Consider the following 6749-nt stretch of genomic DNA (forward strand, 5'->3'; position numbering starts at 1 on the left):
GTGCTGGGCTCCTCCAATCTCTGGGACGTCTGGAAATAAGAAGACAAGAGATCCCATGCCAACACATCATCCAGAGCCTGCAAGCAAAACCCCCTCTGGGGAGCATCTCTTGGGCTGAACCTTCAGCAGATGCTGCAGTGTCTCCAGCCTTTCCCACTCCAGCCTCGCTGTATCCCTTCTCCCTACTGCAGCGACTGTTCATCCTCCCCAGGAAGCCTCTTTGATCGCCTAGGTGTGGGATAATGCTGTGTGTTGGGTGCTGGGTGAAGCACCTGCATGAGTCACAGCAATAACTGTGCTCTCAGCCTGTCCTCCACCCACACCCCAGCTCAGTCACCTCTGCAGTTTGGGTTTTTTCAGTCTGTTTTCCAGCTGAATCCAGTAACAGTTTGAGCTGCACAGCAGGGCTCAAGCCTTCCTGGCGGCGCACGCCTGGCAGGCTCCGGTTTTCCTTAGATGAGGCCAAATGGGAGCTCTGGAAAAGCCCAAATGAATCCAGTGGCAGACGGAGGAGGCGGGTGAGCTGGGACATCTCCAGGTTCAAACTGTGATCTCCTCCAGAGAGACTGGGAAAACTACATCACAGGACTGGCCCAGGCCCTCAGCTGAAGCGATGCAAGGAGGAACGAGGGAGCTGGGCAAAGCCCTCTGACCCCTCTCTCTGGTCACCCCTGAGCCCACACTAATGAAAACCCAGGCAATGTCCATGTGCGCAATGCCAGGAGGACGAATCAACAAGGATGGTGCCTGCACTAACACACACATGCACAGCTGAAGAGCTTGCCAAGACCCTGTTGCTCAGGAAAACAGCCTGAGACTTGGAAAGACATAGTTGCCAGAGCAGAAAAGGTTCATCTCCAGCACATCCTTCGCTCAACAGATGTGTTTCAGGTCCTGCTAAGCTGTAAAGAGACTGGCCAAGAGTCCTAAATGGGTGCAGATGGGCTCAGCTTTATTAGCTGTGATTAACTAGACAAAATTATTTTCATTAACTCAAGAAATCGAAATTTTGGACTCAAAGACGATCTGTATGGGCACAAAAATCACCTGAACACTTTCTTACATCACCTCTTGCAAATTCACTGACCATCGTGAGGCACAAAACCAACGTGCTGCTGGGCAGGAGGCAGCCACAGCCAGATCCAGCGCTGGAGGCTGCTGGGCACAGGGAAGGAGAAGCTGGAGTTGCATGAAAAATCATGGCAAAAGCACGCTCAATGGGAGTAGTTGGAGCAACAATTCGGGATTTCTACATTACTTGATAATTTCAGATCACAGATGGAAATATCCAAGAGAAGCATCTGGTAAATCACACAGTCTGTGGTTTTTCCCTTTTTCCCTGCTGCGTTATGATGGAAAATTGCAGCCAGTGTTTCCAAAAGCCATGAAGTACCATGCAGGCCCTGGCAAGTTCACGTCCAGCTGAAGCAAACTCCACTCCAGCTTGCTCCTCACCTTTGAAAAGGTCACCGAGCCGAACAGCTGCATTTTGCTGACTGTAATTTGCACCTTTCCCCAGCTCATTTGGCTTCTCTGACGCCTTTCGCAGCAGTGTTGATTCAGCGTTGTTCTCATGCCAGCCTTGCACCCCCTGAACACAACTGCAGCCAGGGGATTTCTGATAGGAAACATGGAAAAGGGCATGGGCAGGCAGCTGTGAGAGAAGCAGAAAGGGATCTTTTTTTATATGGTTCTCCAATAAAAAGAGAAAAGACGACAACTTCGCTAAAAGTTACCATGTTGTACTCAGCAAGGGAAGGTGCTTGCACCCAGAATATCTTTGCTGCTGCCTCCCTCCATGGTCAGGAGGAGGCACGGCGATCAGCATGGCAGAGACACCCGGTAGCAATTGGTGCTGCAGCTCTGCCTTCAAAACCACCTTCTCCATCTGTGCTCAGTCTCAGCAGCGCAGCAGTAAATTGTCACCGCCCTTCCCTCGATGCTGCCCCAGTTGCCCTCACAGCCCTCTCCATGCCCAGGGGATGCCCCAGTTGACCCTCGGGGCTTGGGGTGAGCATTGTGCCATCAGCTGGGAGCAGCAACATCTTTGTGCTGCAGCCCAGGACATGCTGGGGTCCAGGATGTGGCCCCTTGATTACCCTGGAGCTATGCTAATGGTTTCTGTTTTAATTCTATGGAAGTCTAAATGTGGTGCAGGGTCTGGCTAATTCTGCACAGCACAGAAGAAGCCTGGCAGCTTATTTTTTTTGCATAATAAAGGTAAAGTGACACCGGGGATGTGTTTTTATGGTCCGAAGTCAGCTGCCTGCAGGTCCCGAGAGCTGCGAGCAGGAGGGGAGAGGGAGGGAAGGAAGGCAAAATAAACAGATAAATCCCTGGAACATATGGCTTGTGCTCAGTATCTTTACGCATGAGGCACCCCACTTAATAAAAGTTTAGGATGGAAAAGCCAAATAAAATTGATAATCTGCCCAGGGAGGGTGATTCAGATGAAGTAAGCACATTACAAGAGGGTGACTGATTTACAGTTTTCTTCTATTTGCAGTTTTATGACTATTACAGTTATTCTTGTGAATATAATTCATTACTGTGCTATTATTCCCAGAAGTGAAAATCAAAGGTTTATCAGCCGACATCGGCAAGCATGAAATACTGCCCCAACGCACAGCTCTGTGCTGGAATCAAAGCTCAAAATCAACCAAGGAGGCAGGAGCCGAGCACTCGCCTCTCCCCATCCCTAGGTCCCCTCCCGGGATGCAGGCAGGGGCAGGCAGCTCAAAGCCAGCAGCATCGCCCAGCTGGACAGGGAGGAGGCAATGAACCAGACGGGCATCCACACAACTGGGATCTCATCCTCCAAAAGATGACAGACTCAGGAGTGGAAGAGCGAGGCTGGCGCAGTTATTTGGATAAAAGTAATACAGGCGTGTGTGCTGGTGGGCAGCCCCGGGGTGGGTGCTGTAGGAGCTGGGTACCAAAGGGGTCAGGCGCGCTGCCTCTGCCAGGCCATGGCATGCTCCCAGGCTGGATTTGGGCACAGCATCTCACTGGGTTGCAAGGTGCCAGCAGGACAGGGTGATGGGTTTGAAACCAGGAGAACATGGCCTGGAGCCAGAAAGAATTAATTCAGGGAAGGGTTTTATTTTGACTAACAACTAGAGCTGGGAGAAATGAACTAAACCAGGGTTTTATCCAACCTGAAAAACAGTGAAGAGAGGACTGAAATGTACTTTAGCTTGCTGCTTGGTTTTACCCTCTTCTATAGCCCACCTTTAGCACAAAAGCCGTTGTTCCTGTGGTGAGATTTCTCTGGTGGCAGCTGAAGCTCAGCCCCAGCCAGACACTAGTGCAGCTGGTGCAGCCCGGTGGCACAGCCCTCCCTGGCTGCATCCTGTGGGCTTTCAGGCTTTGTCAATCCCACACGCCAGCCTCAGCTGTGAAAACCAAAACAAACCTCTTCCAGCCTCCCTTTGCTCCTCATTTCAACAAGTTGTTTTCTGAAGAGCCACCCTTTGCTTTCCCATGTTTGGCTCCATGATGGATCCTCATCCCAAAGGCTTCTTTGCAGCACTCCAGATCCTCCTGCCATCCTGATCCAACACTGATAAGTATCAGCTCTTGATTCTAAAAACTCCAGAACCTAATAGCAAAAGAGAGCCCTGCACAGTATGGAGACCCTGCAATAACACCCTGTGAACGAGGAGAGGAGAGGGAGAGGAAGAGGAGGAGGCCCAAGATCAGCATGTCTGGGCCAGACGAAGGGCCCCTTCACCCAGCATCCCAGCACTGGACCTGGCCAAGAGCAGGTGATGAAGAGAGCAGGCGGGATCAGGCAGACTTGAGGGACACTTCCCTGGCATCCACCCATCTGGGTCCCAGAGCTTGTCTCAGTGCTTAATAGCTCTTGATGGATTTTTTTCTTCCTAGAATATGTCTAATCACTTTCTGGAGCCTTGCAAAATTTTGGCATTTGCAGTATCTTCTGATAATAAGTCTCTGGCTGAAGGGTGCGCTGTGGGAGGAGGTTTGTGTGCTTTCAAAGCCTCTGTCTGCAGTGCTGGGATCTAAGTCACATATGAGGATGGGAAACATGAATGCAGAGGCAAAGAGTTTATTCCTCATCACTACAAAGTGCCACAGTGGGAGCAGAGTCTCTGAAGTCTCAATTGCTTAAATGGAATAAAACTGTCACCAGCTGCATTATCAGAGTCTGTCCTCAGCCCTCTGCTCTCTCTGGGGCCCTGGAAATGGCACATCCCAGAGCAGCTGAAAACAAGCCACCAGGATGAGCCGCAATTGCTGTTTAACAGCTTCAGATTAGGAAAAAACAAACAAACAAACAAACAAAACCAAACCAAACCAAAACAACAAAGCTCACACTTAAACAAATGTACCCATTGCACTGGAGTGAGCTGAGCCTCTGCCCGCATTCAGAGCGAAGCACATGTCAAGAGCTCTGCTAGGAAGGGGCAGTTTGGTGAAGCCAAGAGCTGTCATAGAGAGAAGTGACCAGACCAGCAAAGGCTCAGCTTAATGACAGTCCCTCCTCTGGCCCCTCAGACCTGCAGTGCCAGCTCAGGCCACTCGTCCCCATCCCACCACCACGGCCAGGCTGGGGCTGTCCTCATCTTCCCCAGTGCCACCAGCACGGCGGCTTCCAGCCAGCGTTTCAACTGGACATGCGCAAAATAAATCCTATTAAGCTGCAAACGGCATGAAGTAAAGGCAAATCAGCTGCAGCAATAACCATGTACTTTCCCTGCCAGAGGCTGGGGACAGGGGGCAGTGGGGCCCTGAAAGTGCCCAGCGAGGACACAGCTCCAGACTGAGCTAATGGCACATGTGCAGCCGAGAGACTTTAGCATCGTGGTTAATTGTGATGAGCAATAAAATTCCAGCTGGGGATGAAGGTCCCAGCGTCTGCCAATTAGTCCTGGCATCCTGAAGACAGACTGTAATGGGATTATTGAACCAGTCCTATTATGCACTAAAGTGTTCGGGGAACCTCGCCACTGTGCTGCTGCTGAGCTGATGAGAGCGATGTGCACACCAGCACACGCTGGGAAGGGCTGTGTGGGGAGCTGGGAGGGGAACGAGGCACCCCCCCACCCTTCCCACAGAAAATAAGCACTTTTCTCACTCCTTGGCTGAAGCATTCATCATGCCAAAGGTGTCTGAGTTGACAAGCAAGTGGTAAAGCTGGACAGTGACCAAGATTTTGCTATTTAAGGTAAAAATGGTTTAGTTTTCTCTCTTGAAAGACAAACCCAAAGAAGCTGCATCAACCCCCAGCTGAGAATATTTAAAAGGCAGCATTGATGCAAGAAGCTGTTTGCTTGGCCATCTTACTATAATGGCAGGTAGTTGTGATTTGGAGCTTTTTCTTTGGCAGCCCTGCTGAGATTTCATGTTTATAACACTACAATTAAGGGTGGGAGGATGGGCTCAGCCTGCCAAAGGAGCCGCTGCTCTCCCCAGCTCACAGGTGACATTTGGAGCCGGCGGGTTCACCACGGCAGACGATGGAGGGAGCATCCTGCAGACTCCTCATCTCAGCAGCTGCTGAAAATACGTGTCCCTCTGGCTCCACTTGCTGCAAGCATTGCTGGAGGGATCTCTCTTTGATGGGAGAGAGACCAAAATTGCTATTTAGCTGACAGCAATGCTGGCAAAGCCCTGCCACAGAAAGATGCGGATGTTTGTGGTGTGAGTGCTGCACCCTCACCTCTTCCCGAGCCTCCCAGGAAGGTGCCCCTGGCCGCCGGCAGCTCCGAGCCAGGACCACAGCATAGCCCCTGCAGTACCATCCTCAACCCTTCCTGGAGCTCTGGAGCCACTAATCACCCCAGAGAGCCCCTGGCCTGGAGCTGAGCTCTCCTGGACTGTCACACAGTGCCCATGGCCTCTGTCCCCCTTGGTGCCCACTGCTTGCTGCTGTTGGCGGAATGGCCGACATGTGGCTTCCTTTTGCACTCTGGGCTTGGCCGTAGGGACAAAGCAATACTGTGCTGAGAGAGGTCACCACCTGCTCATGGCTCACGCCAAAACTTCTCCTCTGGCACGGGGACCTGACTGTCAAAGGGCTCTCCCAGCTCCTTGATGGAGGGACCTGGGAGCTGTCGGCTGGGGTCCAGCCCCTTCACTCAGCCCCGTCCCCCCTCAGCAGCGCTGCTTCTGCAGGATTTGGGAGGCAGGAGCTCCGGCAAGCTGGGGATGGTGGCTGCCTCGGGGGAGGACCGCAGCCATGGCAGGTTTGCAGGCAGATGACAGAATTGAATCAAATGCCATTTATTAAGCAATAAAGGGGCAGACTAAGCGGAAAATGAGTGAGGTGGGAGAGGATGGGTTCTGGGCTGTGTCTGTGGGAAGCATTAGCAGGACATGGTTTACAGGGATGAAAAGCCATTTGATTATTAGGGCAACATTTAGTGCTCATGGCTTGAGGAGAGGAAACGCTGCTGCTCTTCTCCCTGCTTAACGTAGCACAGAGCCAGGGCTTGTCCAGCCGTGCCCGAGGACTGCAGCAAGGCGGAGGAGCACAGCCACTGCAGCTGGGGCTGTGCCATGATCCAGGGGAAGGTCAGCAGAGGTCCTTCTGCCAGAGCAAGGCTGCTCTGCCCATGCGGGCTGCAGCCAGTCACGCCTAAAAAAGCATTAAGAGAGTCTGAATTTTATTTCCAATCCATAAGGAGCTTTGCTTTTCCACCTGGGAGCCTGTTGCGAGGTGCTTTGAGATGGGGATTCATTTCACCTTTATCCTCCTGGGCAGATGGAGAGGGGAGGGGAGG

Source organism: Athene cunicularia, assembly GCF_003259725.1.
Source record: "Athene cunicularia isolate RWA chromosome 13 unlocalized genomic scaffold, athCun1 chr13_part1, whole genome shotgun sequence".
Taxonomy (NCBI): Eukaryota; Metazoa; Chordata; class Aves; order Strigiformes; family Strigidae; genus Athene; species Athene cunicularia.